This window comes from Sphaerodactylus townsendi, linkage group LG11, assembly GCF_021028975.2.
Source record: "Sphaerodactylus townsendi isolate TG3544 linkage group LG11, MPM_Stown_v2.3, whole genome shotgun sequence".
Taxonomy (NCBI): domain Eukaryota; kingdom Metazoa; phylum Chordata; class Lepidosauria; order Squamata; family Sphaerodactylidae; genus Sphaerodactylus; species Sphaerodactylus townsendi.
In genome coordinates, this window is record NC_059435.1 from 37,869,479 (window position 1) to 37,888,501 (window position 19,023).

A 19,023-nucleotide genomic window follows, 5' to 3' on the forward strand; every position below is an offset into this window, starting at 1 on the left:
CCACGGAGCGCTGTCGCCCGGTCAACCTACCGTCGCCGCAGCCATCCGGCGCATCGCCGAGGCCTGGGGACACGCCCCCTGCCCTGCGCAACCGCTCTGGCGTCACAGGGCAGGGGGGGCGTGTACCCAGGCCTCAGCAACGCACTGGATGGCCGCAGCGATGGTAGGTCAACAGTTAACAGGGTGAGGAAGGGCGCCTTCAAGCCGTTGCCGTTTGCACAGCAGCGGCTCGAAGCCGCCGTTTTCCATAAACCTCGCTGGGGAAGCGAGGTCAGAAAATGGTGGCTTCACTCCGCTCGGGAGGCGCAAGGGCAGTGCGGCTGCGCAGCAGCTGCACCCCCTGTGCGAACAGCTCCCTGGGGACGGCGTTTTTGCCGTCCCCAGGGCGCTGTTAATGGCCCGTGCGGAAAGGGCCAGTGTTTTGAAAACCTTTATTTGAAACATAAATCCTTATAGTAAAGTGGCTAAAGTCCCATTTATAATGACAAATGCAGCAAAAGCCTGGCCACCCACAGTTAAGATTAGGGTTGATCGATACTCAAAAAATTAGGCAAAATTCAGATTCGGGTGTTTTGGGGCATAAAATGATTTGTATGCCTGAATCCAAATCAGAGCCGATTCGGATATGCCTGAAAATTCGGATAAATCCAAAAAATTCAGGTCTGTTTTAATTTTTAATTTTTTTGATGTTTTTACACGTTTTGGCCTTCAGGGGGCGCATTTTAAAGCTAGCGGCACCAAACTTTCATGATATCATCCGGAGACTGTCCTGATGATTCTCCCCAAGTCTGATGAAGTTTGATCCGGGGGGGCCAAAGTTATTGACCCCCAAAAGGGGTGCCCCATCCCCCATTGTTTCCAATGGGAGCTAACAGGAGATGGGGCTACACTTTTGAGGGTCCATAACTTTGAACCCCCTGAACCAAATATCACCAAACTTGGGGAGTATCATAAGGACAGTCCTCATATGATACCCTAAAGTTTTGGTGACAGTAGCTCTAAAACTGTGCCCCTCACAGTCACCCAAAGAAATTACCCCAGATTCTGTGCTCTGCTGTGGCTGGCTGGCTCCATTGCAGCCAATGGGAAATTTCTGTGGGAGGGCTGTGGAGTGCACATTTCTCATGGTAAACCCACAAAACGTTCAGGGTGTCTTCAGGAGAGTCTCTTCATGACACAATCCAGGTTTGGTGACCGTTGCTTCAGGGTGTTCAATGTTATGGGCTCCCAGAAGGGTAAGGTCCATCTCCCACTGCCCCCATAATCAACGTTCCTCAAACCTGGATGGTGTCATCCTGGATGGTATCTCTCCTGAAGATACCCTGAAAGTTTTGTGACTGTACCTTGAGAAATGTTCACCCTACACCCTCCACCAGAAATTCCCCATTGACAGCAATGCAGTAGTCACTGCAGAAAAAAGAATCGTGGGCAAATTTCTGGGGATGCCTGCAGGGGGCGTATTTTTAGCCATATTGGCACCAAAATATCAGGGTTCCATCAGGAGACTGTCCTGATGACACCCCCCAAGTTTGGTGCAGTTTGGTTCAGGAGGGCCAAAGTTATGGACTCTCAAAGGGGTAGCCACCATCTCCTTAGCTCTCATTGGACCATGGAAAATTAAATTTAACAGTGTTGAGCTCAAAGGGATCAAATCATCTATCCTGCTGTCACAGGACAACACAGTCCATATATCCATATGTTATGTGACCCAGTCGATGAAGTAAATCTACTGAGTGGTGCTGTTAAGGCCAGAATCTGGGCCAACTTGTTTCACCATAGCTTGTCAACTAACTACCAAAATGCCAAAGATAGTTAGAATATGCATAATTCTCCTCTCCTCAGCTTCACACATGTCTCACTACCCCCATGCTGTTTCATTACTTGAGAAGTCAAACTTCACATGTTTTGTGGGGTGAGGTAAGTGCAACTAAGAAGCTCATGACTCAAACAAAAATCTGTTTGGTGGATTTATCAGGTGAAGCATGTCATCTGAACATCTTGGAGCTATGGAGCTTTTCCCCTCCAGAACATGTGCAGAATTCCCCCTGCCGATCAACAAATTTCCCCCAGTGTCTTTTGTTTCATTTGGGGTTGCTGTAATGAAGCAAGATTGGGTTCATGCTAGGATGGGATTTCTTGTTCTTTTCTTTCTTTCTTTTCCATTTTTTTCATTTATTGGAAAAATGGAAAGACTAGGGAGTGACGAATTCCTCAGTACTCAGAAGCGTCATACTCCTTACGTTAATTAATGTAACAAGAACTGTGGGGAAAGAAAGGTTAGGAGGAACAGTTCAATAATAGAAATGTGAAGGTATGGGAAAAATATGGGAGAGATTTTTTGCCCCTGAGGGTATTTTAGTTTTTTCCAGTGTAAAAACTAGAAACTTTTGGGAGAGTACTGGAGAAAACTCCAGTGAAATATTTTCTTTTGGAATGAGTGAAAAGTTTGGGAAGAAAATGTTTAATTCATTCAAAATATGCAATATGCAGATTTTTTAAAAAAGTTGAAGATAGACTGTTAAATGTTAAAGATAGACATTGGAGAGTAATCATTCCTGTGTACACAGTATATACAATACTTCGGGGGAGGGCGGTTTATAAATATAATAAATAATAATAATAAGAAGAAAGAAAGTATTTATTGTTTTTATAAGACAAATTGTGTCTATAGTTAATATGATATATTATTGCCACTGTTTAGACTGGCACAATAGTTTTATAATGATAATAAACAGTTTAGGAGTTCAATTTTTTCCATGTTAACAAATTTAACTTGATATCTAAATATGCTACTAATCCAATTATGATTGTATCATCTCAGATGGCAAAAACTGAGGTACATGTTCTAAGATGGGGTGTAACATTTAGCACTATTTTCTCTCTCATATTCGTAAGTTTGCTTACAGAAAATTAAAGCATTTATAAGTCATAAATAAGACAAATACTAAATTAGGTGTGCTAATTTATGCAATTTTAAAATGTTAAAATAGAATAAGATGTAAAATTATTTCATAAATTTTCATCCTCTTCCCCGAATTGTGGGGTTTTTCCTGAAACAGAAGAAATAATGTGTTTTTTCAGGAGTTTCACAAAACTCCAAAGTTTCCTGTATTTTATCATCACGACAACTATGTGAGGTAGGGTAACAGAGGGATAGTTCAAATTGGCCAAAGGTCATTTATTGAGCTTTATGACTAGTTGACCTAAGGTCATTTGTTGCCTCTTTACGGCAGAGAGAGAATTTGAAGCATTGTTCTAGCCCAGGGGTCTGCAACCTGCGGCTCTCCAGATGTTCATGGATTACAATTCCCATAAGCCCCTGCAAGCATGTAAAATTACCCAACTGCAAGGAATGTGCCAACTGTGCCGTCCTGAGCTTTCCTAACTACTCCTAACACCTTCCTATTGAAATATGATGTGCTTGAAATGGTGTAACTCTGTTTAGACTGGCACAATAGTTAAAAAGCAATTAACTAGGGTAGTAGCCATTCCACCAGGGAACAATTTCTGCCTATCTCTGTAATGTGGTTACTTAACAGAACCCCATGGTGCAGGGTGGTGATTTGCAGTACTGCAGTCAAAGCTCTGCTAAAAACCTGTTGGATTCTGACAGAAGTCGATTTCAGGTAGTTGGCTCAAGGCTCAAAGTTGACTCAGCCTTCTATCCTTCCAGCTTGCTGGGGGTAAAGTGCAGACGACTGGAGAAGGCAATGATAAACCACTGTGTAAACATAGACTTCCTAGTAAACATTGCGATGTCACCCTCTGTCAGAAATGCATGTGGGACAACTTTTATCTTTGCCTTAGATAATATGATCAAAACCCAAGCAAAGAAATTTTCAATGCTAACTATATTCAAAAGAAGATTGAGCATTCGTGACATTGCAAGATACAGAATTCTGTTGGTTTACATTGGAGATATCAGTGGCAAAAATTCCACAATCCTTCCATTGCTGAGTGCTTCTTGTCTGATCCATTGTTTCTGACAACAATAAGAGACAGTTACAACCAGTAACATTTCACTGGGTGATTCAAGCAATTTCTCTGAATAGGCTTTATTGCCTTGTCAAATCGGTAATGGCAACAAGGCCAGTGGCTTCATCATGAATTAAAATTTTGAATGGTTTTTGTTTACTACTGACCCTGTTTTGAATAGCATTGGTAGGAGGTTAGCAGTGCAGTTGTAAACAGAATTCCACCCTTATAAGTACATTAGCTTTAATAGATGCAACTCTGTTTAAGATTGCATTGTCAGAATTACTCAGATTAAGATGTCCTAAGAAAAGGATGATCACTTGTTTGCTTCTTGTAAACTTTTATTCATCTGCATGGTCTTCATGTACAGTCCCAGTTCCAGCTGCACTTCCTCATTTTATGTTGCCACTTACATTGGCTGTCCTGTATCTCCTCTTTTCTACTTTTAATGTTTCCCTTGGAACCATATGCACAAGAAACTACAGGAAGATATCCGTACTTGGCACCCTGGAGTAAACTTGGACACAGAAGTACCCAGGAAAAAATACTGAGTTGATTCTCCTTCATACATGTTTCTTTTACTTGTAGGATCCTACTGGGATGTTAGTTCATAATTGCATGTCTTAAGTCTTTTCTCCTCTCTCTCTGTAATTTTCCCTAAGACCAAAGTAAAAGATTATTTCAGTTCCTCAATAGGTTTCCTTATGAGATTGGTATAGTACTATAGTGTGGCGTCATTCTGCCAGCTAAGTATCCTTTCAGGATAAAGTTAAATGGATCCTGGTTATAATGGAGCATGGAGCCATTAGTAGCATATGAACTCTAACATAGACAATTGATCCCTGAACAGTGGTCAGAAATATGTATTATCAAAGGCTTCCATGACCACAATCAATTGGCTGTTGTGGGTTTTTGGTAGTTTGCTCCTAACATTTCACCTGCATCTATGATTGACATCTTCAGAGGCATGTCACAGTAAGATGTGTTTCTCTCTCTGGCACAGTTGGCCATATGATCATGTGTTGGGTATTCACTGCCACTAGGGGTGGGGTAGCTGTTGGGATGGGGGTTAATGGACCAGCTAGATGGCTGTGTTCTGGCAACAGCAGGAATCTCATTGACTGCTCAGTTGGTGGTCAATATTATGGAATTAAAACAGGAAAGGAAAAGGTTAAAATAGGAGAGGAGGAGGATGAGGATGAATCTATTAGCCAATCACCTTTCCAGTTCTTGCAGGAAGGGCTGCCCTCCTGCAAACACCTGGAAGGAGATATGGAATAGCCAATTTAAGTGGCAACAGAAAATGAGAAGTGCAGCTGGAACTGGGATTGCACATGAAGACCATGCAGATGAATAAAAGTTTACAAGAAGGAAACCCCCTCATTAGGCTGGCATTTGAAAAACAGAGTCTGATGAAGACAGACTGATTTGAGTCAGGCAACAGAGGAGGAGCCAGTTTGGGAATAGGGACGGGGAGAATATTGAACCCCTCCCCTTTTCAGATCGAAAGCCTTAAAAGGAACAGGCTAGAGGACTGTTTAAAGGGAGTTGGACAGAGGTGGGATCCAACCAGTTCTCACCACTTCTCTAGAAGTGGTTACTAATTTTTTCTGAGCGCTGAGAAGGGGTTACTAAAGCAACCTCCCTGCCCAATAGGGACTGGAGGTGCGTGTGTGCGGCAGCGCCACTGTTTGAATCCCACCACCATCGGAACCTGTTATTAAAATTTTTGGATCCCACCACTGGAGTTGGACTAGTAGAAGGGAGCCTGAACATAAAATATGTCAGTTCCTTTGAATGGCCTTCGATTAACCAAAGTGTGTCTTAACTTCCACTGGTAAAAGTTCTAGCTTAGTTTATTCTCTTGTAGCTGCATTTGGTTTTTATTCCTGTGTGGCAGTCAGCTTTTTAAAAATAACAGTTAGCTGATTTATTTTGAATTATAAGGAAATGAAATTCTTAATATAGTGTTTGCTATTTCAGTTCATATTTTAATATTTTGCAATAGGAACCATTTTCTCACATGCATGAAACTTCTGAAATAGTGTTTTGATTTTTCTAAAATTAGAATTTAAATAGCAAAAATGTATTCAAATTACAAGCTAATCAGGTATTCACACATGCAAAAAACCTGGTAGAAATGGGCGTAGTTTCAGCTGCAGTAGTTGTGTTTATGTTGGTATTTTAAAAGGGCACTGTATTGTTGTTACTACATATTTTGAATCTGTTGAGTTGGAGTTGGAATATTTGTTGATGTCCCATATTATTTTTAAAGGTGTCTGTTAAATATCAAGCTACCAGTGTTTGTACTTAATCTGATTTTATAATCCAGTCGCCATTGTTCAGTTGGAGATTAAAGAGAATTTTGTACATGTGGGGTTCTACAGCCTTGACATGGTTTTAATCTGATAACGAATGGCTTTAAGTTCATGTTCATTCAGTTACTGGCAACAAATCTAAACTCTGTTTTTTGGATTTATGAGGATAAGTCCTGCTTTGGCAATCTTGTAGATCCTCAGGAGAATAGTTAAACAGTGATTAATCATTGTTTCTTCACTGAGTATGCAGAAAAGAATGGAAAAGCTGCATTTCACACTTCTGAAGCAATTAATCCCCATGATCTTAGCCAGGTTTGTCTTGAAGATAAGTCGGGATACAAAACTGTACCTAATTTATCAATGTATGCATGCCATAAAGTATAAAACACACAATTTATTTCATATCATTTATAGTCAAATGTAAAAAAAAAAGTGACTTTGCCATATCCAAGAGTGTTTCTTACATTACCTTCATATAAACTAAGTACCAGAGATTACAATGGGATTCCTGTTTATTGTGCACATCTGGTGCAGTCACTATGCATTTTCTCATTCACTTGCTGGCATTTTTAGTGATTGTGGCATAAATCACCTTGCTAATCAGAAACATAAGTGACGGGAAGTCATCTCCTTTTTTTGAACAATGGGAAAAAACATATGGCTTCTTAGACAGGACTTGGCTGTTATAGTATTTATGTGGCATTATATTCTGTATTTAGAATTTCATATTAATTGCAATGGTTTGATTGAAGGCACAGAACAGCCCCAGGTTTTTGGTCAAAAGCTGCTTTTAGACATGTACATTGCTAGATATTTAATGTGTTATGCTGGGCTAGGAAGCATTGTTATGGTGAGGGGGGGGGTTATTTTTCTAAAATTCAGTTTCTTATTCTTTTTTATCTTTGAAGAGAAATCAATGCAACCTTTTATGATGTCAGCCCTTGCATTTTTTTTAACGTTGCCACTGGGTGGTGCTCTATCAGGAGGAGAAGATGGTTTTGGGAAGTCATTGCCTGCCTCTTGAGTATTTACAATATGAAATTTTGCAGAACCGCTGTTCTACCTACCCTCTCTTTGAATTTCTGTTTGATCAAAATGAAATTGATTACAAACTAGTTTTCTAAAAATAGAAAAAGAAATCATTAGATATCAGGGAGAAACTGGGTAAAGAGGTTTTAAGAGAATTTCTCTGAACAGTGCTAATTCTAGGGTGCCAAAAACACACTGAGCTATATGACATGTATTTTTGATTTTGGTAGGAAGATTTCAGGTACCTTTCCATGGATGTTTGTGCGAATGAAAAAACACACAACAGGAAGCAGTCACAGACCAGCTTGTACGTGGTTTGAAGAATTTGTTCATAGTTTCTTATTCTAAATGCAAAAAGGATATATTACTCTAACACTTGATCCTGCTGAATGTAGTTGTACCAGCTGCCACACAAGAACAAAAATAAAAAGGAAAAGTTTGGCCTTACAATTCTGCAGATAATTTTAAAAATTATCTGCAGAATTATACCAAAGATCCAAAGTTTCCCACACACAGTAGGGGTATTTGACAAATCCTGACATTGCTGTCCAGGCTTCTTTTAAAATTCCTTCAATTTTAGATAGCAGCTTGAATAGATACTTGTGTGGGGGTGTATTATAAAAGGGGGGAAATCCTAGATGTGTATTCACAAGTCCAGAAATAGGTATAAATGATCTCTCTAATGTGCTTTTGTCTAAAATATAGTTAGGCCGTGTCCCTTTTTCTTTCTTAACCAACCAGATCAGAAACCTATCCTCACCATGCTACACAAATTTATTCTGTTAGTTTCAAAAGATGAGAGACACACTTACTACTCATCACGAGTTTTGTGTCCTCCTGCTGGAAGCTTTCCCCCCTGGCACTTCTGTGATCAATTACTCACTTCCTCACTCCCCCCCCCCCACACCTTTTTATTTTTTACCAAACCTGAACTGGAATGTTACTCTCTGCAGAGGGTTTGGATTTTGATTTCCTGGGTTTCTACCTACTCCCCATGACCATGGGGTGATCATTGGGCGTTGTTTTTTAAAATTGCATGAGGTGAAACTCATGCAACAGTGTGGCCCTGAATCTTATACGGTTGTATAATATAATATAAACTGCACAAAATTGCATGGATGTCCCGGTGATCCTTTGAAGGTGAAAGAAAAGAAACCTTGGCGAGGTAGCCTTGGAAATGGGGATGGTAGCACACCTACCAACGGGTGGGGATTTGTCTGCATCAAGAAAATTCATGCTTTCGCCCACCTGAAGAGCTGTGGCATTGGAACTGTTACGTAAATGAAAAACAAAGTTGGCAATTGTTGCAGATATGTTGCATAATTGAAAATCTGCCACGACATGAAGGTAGGCTTGGTGTGAGGAGAGGACTTCTGCGTCATCAGCCTGAAGGTTTTGGTGAAAGTGGAACTTTTTGAACAGTGATTAGGTCCAGTCTGTGTTTACACTCAATCCTGCACATTTCTCCTTTTTAATGCCTTTATCACACATGTGTTTTGTCTATGCAGATCCCATGACAACTGGCCTAGCTTTTTCCTGATCAAAGGAGATCCCCCCTTTTTTACAACAGTAGAAAAACTGGTTGGATCCGAGCCATTTAAACAACAGTGCCTGTTCTGCCCCCCAAGTGAATCTGTTTTTGGTGCCCTGTACTTAAATAGGACAGAGTGGGGGAGACATAAGCCAGGTTCAACAGTTCAACGATAGATTTATTACTTAGGAGAATCAAGACCCTAACTCCTCCCTTGGGTCTATCTAAATCAGAGTACTTGCTTGTCTTGAGCAGATTTGAAGCTGAAAACTGTGTCTTCTCTTGGCTGCTTTCAAGAAAGTCCACTGTGTCATGCTTCCTTTTAGTTTTTCAGTCTTTGATTCCAATCGCTGTTAACCTTAACATGTGCTCTATATATCACCATATATGTCACGAATATTCCAGTCTCCAGCTACCCTTGGCACCTCGCTCTGACTGACTCGGTAGAACTAAAACAGGAGATTGCTGGGTAAAAAAAGGGAAATGTTTTAAAGGGACGGGCTAACTAAAATACCCTCCCTTAGAAGATATGCTAACTATGGGGAAACTAAAGCTTAATGGGGAAATAACAAAAGCCTCCGTGGGGGCATGACAGTGCCCTATTAGATCTATATTTTGGACTTCTTTATAACAGCTCTGTAAATTTTAAACAAAAAATGGGGGGTGTTAGCAATAGCACTATTGTTTGATAACGTACCAGCTATCTCAACAATAGCACAAAAACTCATAGTCTCTGTATTGTGTCTAAAAGAAGATCACGCATTATGGTCATACAAAACAGTGGCATCTTTTATGGTTTATCAAGAATGAAAAACCAGTACTTTAACATAAATCAATGTGCTATGAAAAGTTATTAAAATCTCAGATGTAAGACTTTCAAATGTGTGTTCAAATACCATTCTCAATGTGAATCTGAAAAGATAGTCAATTCTTCTGGTTTTATCTTTTATGCTGGATATGGACATATATATTTATAGACATATACACTTTGGATCCCTTTTAGGGGGAAAGGAGAGTGTAAAAATTATTTGAAACCCCACTTTTTTTCCTACACAGGTATTAGTAGTTTAAAACAAGAAACTTAAAACAATTCAAATGACAAAATACTTAACTAATAAATGAGCTGAACAAAAATTGCTCTGAAACGGCCTCTAAAATAATGTAGTTTTGCATATCTTTCTGATAGTCTCTGAAAGCCTTTTCCTATAACATAGGATAGCTACAGTAAATGAATGAGATTAGGCAGTGCTAGTTTTAATATATCTGTGGGTTGGTGCAGACAGAAGACTCTGCTGGAATTAGTGGAGTTGCCACATCGGTTCCCATAGAGAGATATGGTCTTTCAAATATGAGAGTCCCAAGCTTATGACAGTGCAATCCTGTGTATGTGTAAAACTGTTCTGAATGTGTAGTGACCCTGGTGCTAGCATAAATACCACTTGCGCTGGCATAAGGGCATTTCCACCAGTGCAGAGGCATTTATGCTGGTGTAGGGAAACCGCATGATAGTGCAACACCTGTGCGCCAGCACAGTATTAGTGCTCCTCCAATGCAACATCCTGTGCTGGTACTGAAAGGCTTTAGTCAACTTCTGGAGCCCTTTAGGTCCAGGAATGCTTCCATTTGCCAGTGAAGCTCTACACAGACAAAATCAGTGGCACAGCATGTTGTGTTGCAGTGGTCACTTTCATGGGGGAAGAGGCAATGTTGCTTTCGGCCTGCTGTTAAGAGGGGCACTGGACTGTCACCAGCCGTAGTGCTATTCCACTCCCCCCCAGGATTGCACTGTAAAGAGCTTTACAGTTAAGACCTAGCACCTTGATTTTATTAAAAAAAATAAGCAGCCAATGTAAGTTCTTGAAGATAACTGTAACATAAAAAGTGGCTAGCCCTCATTGGTAGTTGGGCTGTTTTAATGATCTTGCATGAGTGAAATATAGAACTGTGCAGAACCTCAAAGGATGTCCTAGTCAGCAACTTCCAAACTTACAATGATGAACTTCTGAACTTAGCCTTATGCATAAGTCGTATACTTTCCCATAATCCTGAATCAGTCTTCTAGGCATCACAACAGGTATCACATGATTATCTAGGTCAGAGGTAGGGAACCTGCGGCTCTCCAGATGTTCAGGAACTACAATTCCCATCAGCCCCTACCAGCATGGCCAATTATGACCCAACACAGGTGGTATCAGTTGATTAAAGTGACTGAAATCTATTTAAATGTATTATATAAACAATAGTATTAATTCCTAAATCACCATTGCTCATTGCATTTAATTGTCTAACCCCACCCCTCAATAGAGCATGGGAAAATATTAAAGTGATTACAAGACAGGAGAACACCATTTTAAGAAGAATGTGACAGGCACAATTATTACAAGATGTAAGTAGAGATGTGATATACTTAGGAGTTTTATCTGACCAACTTTTTAAAAATGGTCTGCTTCTGGTCAGAGGTCTGTTTTATGAATAGTGTGTATGCCTCTTATGTAAAATGGCTTGTTGTTTTATACTGATGTATTATCTTAATTGTAAGCCACCTTGAGCTGGACTCTGAAAATATTCCAAATAAACAAATGAGAGGAAAGCAATTCACTATGACTGTTCTTTGTACTCACTTCCAGATTCTAGATGATTGTTTTTCTTACATTGATAAGACACGCTTTGAAAAGGTAGAAAGAGGGGCACATGGACAAATAGGAGATGAAAATGGAGCATGGATTGAGAAGCAACAGGATGATGTTGGGCAGAAGCCAGTTGTATAAGAGAGATGATAGAGTTATTTCAAAAAAAGGAGAAGCAAAGAAATGGAAGAGGACTGAAAACTGCTGCATGGGTTAGATCAGCTATTCCCAACCAGGGTTCCGTGGTACCCTGGGGTGCTGTGAGCATGTCCCAGGAGTACCGCGACAACACTACCGGTCCCCCTCAATTTTGTGGTGTCTCCCGCTGGCGCCAGCAACGACATGGAGCTGGCCCAGGAGGCAGGGCCAGCCCCAAGGTCAGCAGCCAATTCCCCCTCCCCTCCCAGTGCTTCCCTTCATCCTGGGATGGGAAGTTGGGGGGGGGAGCAAGTAGGGGCACTGGGAGGGGAGGGGATAGCAAGTAGGGGAAGTTGGGGGGATGTCAGGGGTACCGTGAGATATGAAGAGTGAGGTCAAGGGTGCCATGATGTCAAAAAGGTTGGAAAACACTGGGTTAGATGGTCCTCCCTAGGAGATGCAGCCATAGGTAAAGATGATAAGAGATGCTGCCATAGGTAAAGTGTGCTGTTAAGTCAAGAGACATACAATGCACATGTAGCATTATCTGGTTTGTTTGGGCTGTGCTTGACCCATCCATGAGTATAGCCTGTAAACAGCTGTACACTGGTGTCTACATTTGTCATGCTCCTTTAGACGTTGGCCCTGATTTTCACTTTAGCGACTAATCTGCAGTTAAATGGATTTCTTTGTACTTTGGGGAACATTAAACACTGCTAGGATTCTATGACATGTTTTCATGTTCAAAACTGGGCTGTGTAAAAAGAATGCCATTACAAACCAGTCTTTTTGACCCCATACCCTCTGCAGTTTTTCATTTTTTCAGAAAACACATCTTAGACCCAGAATACATTTGATGTAGTAATGATTCCGCTGTGTATGTGTGTGTGTGCATTTTCATCCCTATTGAATTAATAACTCTGAGATTGTTTTGAAGAGTATTTCTAATCTAAAGGAGCATTGGTACGAACACCACCTACTATTTGTATGCTGATTTCAGCAGGGTTTATTACCAGTTCACTGATAAAGGAAAAAAACCACCATTGATGTAATAGACAAGAAAGACAGTACAAATTCCCGCAGTATCTTCTTCATTACTCAGTTCATACAATAGAGGAAAATGTGAAACGGGGTCAGTGCTTTCCTTAAATCATCGTACGTATGTCTGCCTGTATTTAGAAGATCTACATGTCTTCTTCTCAAAGTGTCTTGAATGACCAAACCATTTGAATAAAATAAAATAAATAAAATAAATCCAAACATCAATTAAAACCCAGCAACCATAAAACTAATATGGCAGCAATAAGAAGAATATTAGTTCTGTTAATTGCTTACTAATTTGTTGGGCAAAACTGCCCTCCTGTGCAAGGGCTAGAGTCTTGTAGCGCATGAAGATTCCTGGCTATCTCATACCCAAAATGTGTATTAGATAGCATGCCTAGAATCCAGGTTAAAGCTAACTGCTTAGGTCAGGGCAATCTTAGTCCATGTAGGTTCATGTAACACCCAAGTATATTTTTATTGAGATTGTTGTTACTACTATAACATTCTTAGAGTTGTTTGCATGAGTTCTTGGTTCTTACTAAGACAGCAGTTATGACCCTCTTGCTTTGTGTGGCTCATGAGCTATGAAGCAATGATAGTGGCTGTAGATATTACGATGATGAATGGCATCTCTGGTGTTACATGCTGTGGACATAAATTGTTCTGTTCCCCAAGTAAAATATTCTAGGTGCCGTGTACTTGGCCAGAACAGAGTGAGAGACTCAAGCAAAGGTGCAACAGTTAAAAAAGAGAGAGAGGTTTTATTGCATAGAAGAATTGAGACCCTAACGCCTTCCAGGGTCTGACTAAAATAAAGTACTTACTTGACTGGAACAGCTTGAAGCTTGGGACCTTGATCCTTTCTTGACTTCTTCCAAGAAAGTCCACTTTGTCATTGCTTCTTCTTGGTTCCTTCGGTGTCCTTTTCTGGACCTCGCTTTCTGTAACACTTTATAGTTAATGCTCTATACCTTATATACCTTAGACTTTACAGATTTTACAGCCTTCTAGCTCCACTGGCACCTTAGACTATAACTAACTGAACAGGAGCACTACTGGGTAATAAAAAGGAAGACTGTAAGGCTTTTCCCTCTTGGGGGCTACTTAAAAGGACAGGGTCTAACTAAAGTTCTCTCCCACAGAGCACCATACAAAGGAACCAAACCCATTGTAACTAAAGGGGCAACTGAGACTTAATAAGGAATAGTAAGAGCTTCTCTGGGGGCATGACATAAAGTATCTGGATTAAATCACAAGGTTGTAAAATGCTTGCAAAGTGTTTTTACTAAGTGGGTGGGAGCCGTGGCGCTGTAGCTGTGCTATCATGCTGCCCCCAAAGAGGCTTCCCAGTTGCACGGGGAGGCTGGTAAAGTGAAAAAGTCTCCCTGCCATCAAGAAGTCCTCATTGGACTGCATAGACTTATGCCACCATTTTTTGTGGTGTAGGTAAGAGGCCCCATTATCTGGCGTAAAGTTGTGAAAGGCTGGGGGCAAGCTGACGGATGTTGTCTCCTCCCGCAGCCATGCCCTCAGCCCACTCCTGCTATGCTGGTGTCAGGAGCACTAGAACACTTGTGCTGATGCTGCCACTATGTTCCAGTGCCAGTGAAGACTAAGGGGCCGTACATCGGCAGGATTGACCCTCTACTGGGGTAAGTGCCTTGGGAAGGGCACATCTCTTGGGCCAGCTGTGTGCTGCTCTCATGGGTGGATTTGACTCCTCCCCCCCCCAGATGGGAGTCTAGGCCATTTGTCCAGCAAGGCTTCTGGTTGACTATTGGATATTTGAATGTTTGATTTAAATGTTGCTTTGGCAGCAACTGCCACCACAGCACAAGGATCTGCACTGTGTTACTGGTTAAGCTACGGTAATCATTTTGTGGCTGACTATTCCTCTTGAGACAGCCATTTTGCTGCTGTGCTCACCATAGCATGTCAGAAGTCCAATGTGAACATAGACTTACTCCTGCCCAACTTCCAATTTATCTTTCCCTCTGGTGTAAGTGCCAGATGTGTAAAAGTGCCGCACTGACTTGATAGACCCATTCTCTCCCCTTTGGATTGGACTGTAAATTGGTGGGCAAATGGTATTAGCCAGTAGATATGAATAATTAAGTATGGGAAGTATGAAAAAATATAGTATCCATTTAAATGTCAATTCTTGAATCTTCTCCCTTCTCAAAATAGCAATGTCTGCAGAGTTAATCCACACTAGCAAATGTTCTCTTATACAAAGCACATGCTTCATACACTATCAACAATGAAGTAGGGCACTGGTAAACTAAGTAACTGCCGTTACATTATACACCATGGACCCTGTACTGGAAATTTCTTGCTGGTAAGCTAAACTGAATAGGGTATGTGGAAGGCTGCTTCTTTATTTAGCACTATGCATGAGCAAGATACACGAAGCAACAAGTTGAAGAGAACTGAAGCAACTCAAGAAATATTAGCAGTAAAATTACCTCCTTGCTGCCCTTTTAAAAATATTTATGTATTGGTCAAGAAACACAGCACATTGTAGACCAGTGTTCCCTAACCTTTTCCACACAACTTGGCAGCACCCAACCTGAAAAAGCCTGCCCCCTGAAGAGCTGGGCTGGCCTATACCTGGCTGCCGGCATAGTTGGGACAGGCGAGTGGCATTCCCAGGAATGGATTCAATGTTAGTCGGCTTCCACTTGGGCTTTCAAGCTGTGAACGCTGACCTAGGGGCCTCAGGCCTATGCCACCCCTTGAGCCCTGGGAAGGGTTTTCCAGGTGGCCAGGTTTTTTTCTTTTACAGCCTCTCCCCACCTCCTGAAAGCTTCTCTGGAGGTGGCGCAGCAGCACAGCAGCAGCACCATCCCCAGCTGGCAGAGTCTTGTGGACTGGGCTGTTAAAGGTGATGTATCATAGGAAAAGAGTCACAATCATGTTTAATAAAATGAGTTTTGAGTCATTAGCTTGGAAAACCTGCTTTATGTGCCTGAACATCATATTAATGGTTGTTTTGGTGATAAACTGTATTTCAGTTAGCCCTCTAATGTGATAACATACGTTTTCATGTATATAAACTTTCTGTATGTTGGCTGTTGTGGGTCTTCCGGATTGTATGTTGCTTAGGCACTACTGGCTTGATTGGAAAAAGTATGCTTTTTCTCTGGACATGTTTGCGCATGTAAACAGCAAGGAGCATAGAACACTGAGTTTTTCATGTAATTTATTTTCAGTGTGTAATATAAACTGCTGTGATGTATATACATTTTGTATTTATATCAGAAAAGGGTTGCAGAGGGGTGCTTTAAAACCACCTTCTCAGCTCTAAATAGCTATTGTGTACATATGGTAAGGTACTGTTGCTTAACAATTAGTAACTGCTTTGATGAAACTAAATTACATGTTTAAGTTCCCATCAGGAAGTCGCTTCACATATCTGTATTAATGTATTCAAGGCTCGAGAAGGAAAGTTAATTTTCCAGCTTAAATATTTAATTCGAGCTTAAAATTTAGTCTGTAATTAGAGTTCCCAAATGGCAGGAACATGGAGTATTTGTCCATTTTAATTAGATTGTTGTTTACCTATTAATTATATATCATATCTTGTCATATAGTTTTGATGGTAACAGATGGTGCTAGGAGTTAGTAAGGGTTTGAACAAAATAAGATTCCACATGATTTATTAAGTTGCACTTTATTAGTGTGTGGTCTGCTTTAGTCGGGTTATTCTCCTGAATAGAAACTTTGAAATGTTGCACACATGTTTATAATTCTTTTATGGGGTTCAGGGAAAACTACCACTTAGGCTCTGATCCCTACATACATGTTTCAAACCAGGTTTCACTACAACTGGTGGAATTTGCATCCAAGTAAATGCATTCCTGAGATCAAAGCAGGGCATTATTTTTTTCTAAACTTGTACCTTTCTCATACAACGCTAATGCAAATATGACCGGAGATGATTTGGGTCCCTTGATTTTTGAACTATAATTGGAGACTCGGTTCATTTTGAAATATTAAGGCAGGGTAAGATAAATACTTTCAACACTTAGATTTTGGTTCTTCCTTTAGTCTTGGCTGGGTTTTTTTTGTTTTCTTTCTGCTACAGGGTGTTCATGTGGACAATGAGGCATGCAAAAGTCATGGGTCTTTTTGTAGCAACAGTGATTTGCAAGAGACATCTTAGTTCTTCAAGGATGGTTTGGCTCAGCTGGTGGGCTGCATGCTAGTGGTCAAGTCTGGTGAATGAAGAAAGTGGCAGAATTAAGATCCTGAGTGTGTGCATGTGGATCACAAATAGAAGATGATAAATGTTGAGAGGTCTTCCTTATATAACTGCCTGTGTTGGAGAAGAATCATTACACCAATGAGCAACCATTCTCCTTCTTTTGTCATATTTATTTTTAAGGTTGTTCAGGTTGATTGTATATAGATCTTTCTCCTAAATTAGGAAAGCAGTATGCAGGTGAGATCAGTACCAATATTGATGTTTAAAAATATTGAGTCATTTAAAATATGTTTAATGATGTTTTAAAATATTGAGTCCAAATGTCTTTGTCTATTTAAAAACATTTTGGAAAAATTCATCCCTCATAAGTGTGAAACTTCGAACTGGATGTCAGATCTCATTCACTTCAAGCTTTTCTCCACATGTCAGTCAATGTGTGCCCCATTTATTTTTCCCGTCAGTACTGTTATTTCATACAGAGGTTGACAATTAGATTTGAAGCTCACATTTCATCCATGTTTGTTATTATAGAGGCAAATAATAACAAGTGTTCCAATCAATTAGCCCATATTTCAGAAATATGTGGTGGAAGTATTGTGGTTTTGCATTAATATTTTTCTGCCAACCTATTATAAGTTTAACTAAGAGTAGTGATTAAGGATCATCCAAACTGGTTTTAACTGTTTGTTATCTGATCAATGGAATTTTGGTTTAAACAAAAGAGAACAGAATACAGATTCAAAATTTATTCCATATGATTTCAGTTGTTGATTCTTTTTCTTCATATAGGAGGTACATGCCAGAGCCCTGCTGTTCCAGCCCTAGTACATCCTCCAGCCCCACTCTAGCATCCATTGCTGGATAATCAAATGACTCAATTACTCAATACTTCTCTTGAAGATATGGTCAGAGTTTTGCTATTGAAAATAAATAAATGGCCACACTGAATTCTGTTATCCCAAGACTGCTTTAGTGGGTAACTTGACAAACAGTTGACCTATGAAATTCTTCCTGACACTGGCACTAATTATATATATATACTAACAGCAACAGATGTTTGATGCTGATACCAGTTAAATTTTCCCTTTTCCTTTGCCAAACATCTTTTGTTGCATTCCCCTAAAGAGCAGCGGCGACTTACCACGGTGGCCATTGCTGGTGGGGAAGGACCAGCCTCCATAAGCTGCCTCCTTCCCACAGCCTCACAAGCTCCTCTGGGCTCGCAAGCCTTTGGCTTGCCTGCAGCGCAGGCCTGGCAAGCCTCAGGGCGCCAAGCAATGACGCTGGGTGCCCTGACGTCACCAGGGGGAGGTGGGACCGGGCAACCTATTTAGGCCAGGGTCCGGCCTTCCCACCTCCCTATTTGCTGGAGCAAGTGCGTTTCCCAGCCACCTCTCCCTGGTTTTTAGTCTTTGTCAATGCATGCGCATTATTGTTATTGGGTTGGCAGTTTGCGCATGGGGGACTGATCTTTAGCTGGGGGGCAGCAGGCAAAATACCTGCTTTAGTGGAACCTCCTCAGGAGGTTTGGGGTGGAGCAAGCCAAGGGGTCACCTGCCCAGGCATGGGTTTTGATGGCTTGCGCCCTTGGCAGCAAAGAGTCTTCAGGAAGTGGCGACCACCCATCTGGAATCTCACAGCTGCTCCAGTGTGTGTCATAATTTTTCTTCGGCAGGTGTGCTGAGAAAAATTTAGGTGTCTGGGGGACAGCTCTTGTGCTGCCCAGCACACAGATCAGAAAATCAAATCCCCATGCTGCGCCTTACGCTTTTGTTTACCTTGAACCAATTTTGTTAATAAAATATTTTTTACCACACACAAATGTTTGTTATATTTACAATTTCTCTCAAACGGTAGGAGGGTATTAGCTACTTCCCTCAGGCAGCAATGTTACTTTTCTCGGTATTGTAACTTTTTTCAAGAAATGGGAGATAAGGGGATACGTGTGTTTCTAGGATCTGGTTGCAAGTGAAATATCATATTGTCACCCACAAAGAGATGTATCTCTCTCCCTATCTGTTCGCTCTGCTATGAATATATCATAAGGAAAGCTGGATTAGATTTAGATGAATGTGGAGTGAAAATTAGTAGAAGGATCTTTAACAATTATATGCAGATGACACCACAGTACTAGCAGAAAACAGGGAAGAATTG

General features: G+C 40.8%; 1 protein-coding gene across 2 annotated transcripts in view; it reads left to right on the top strand.

The window, feature by feature from the left end:
* Window positions 1-19,023, top strand: part of TBC1D5 (TBC1 domain family member 5) — a 336,693-nt gene that overhangs the window by 59,647 nt on the left and 258,023 nt on the right. The gene's annotated exons all lie outside the window — the stretch shown is intronic.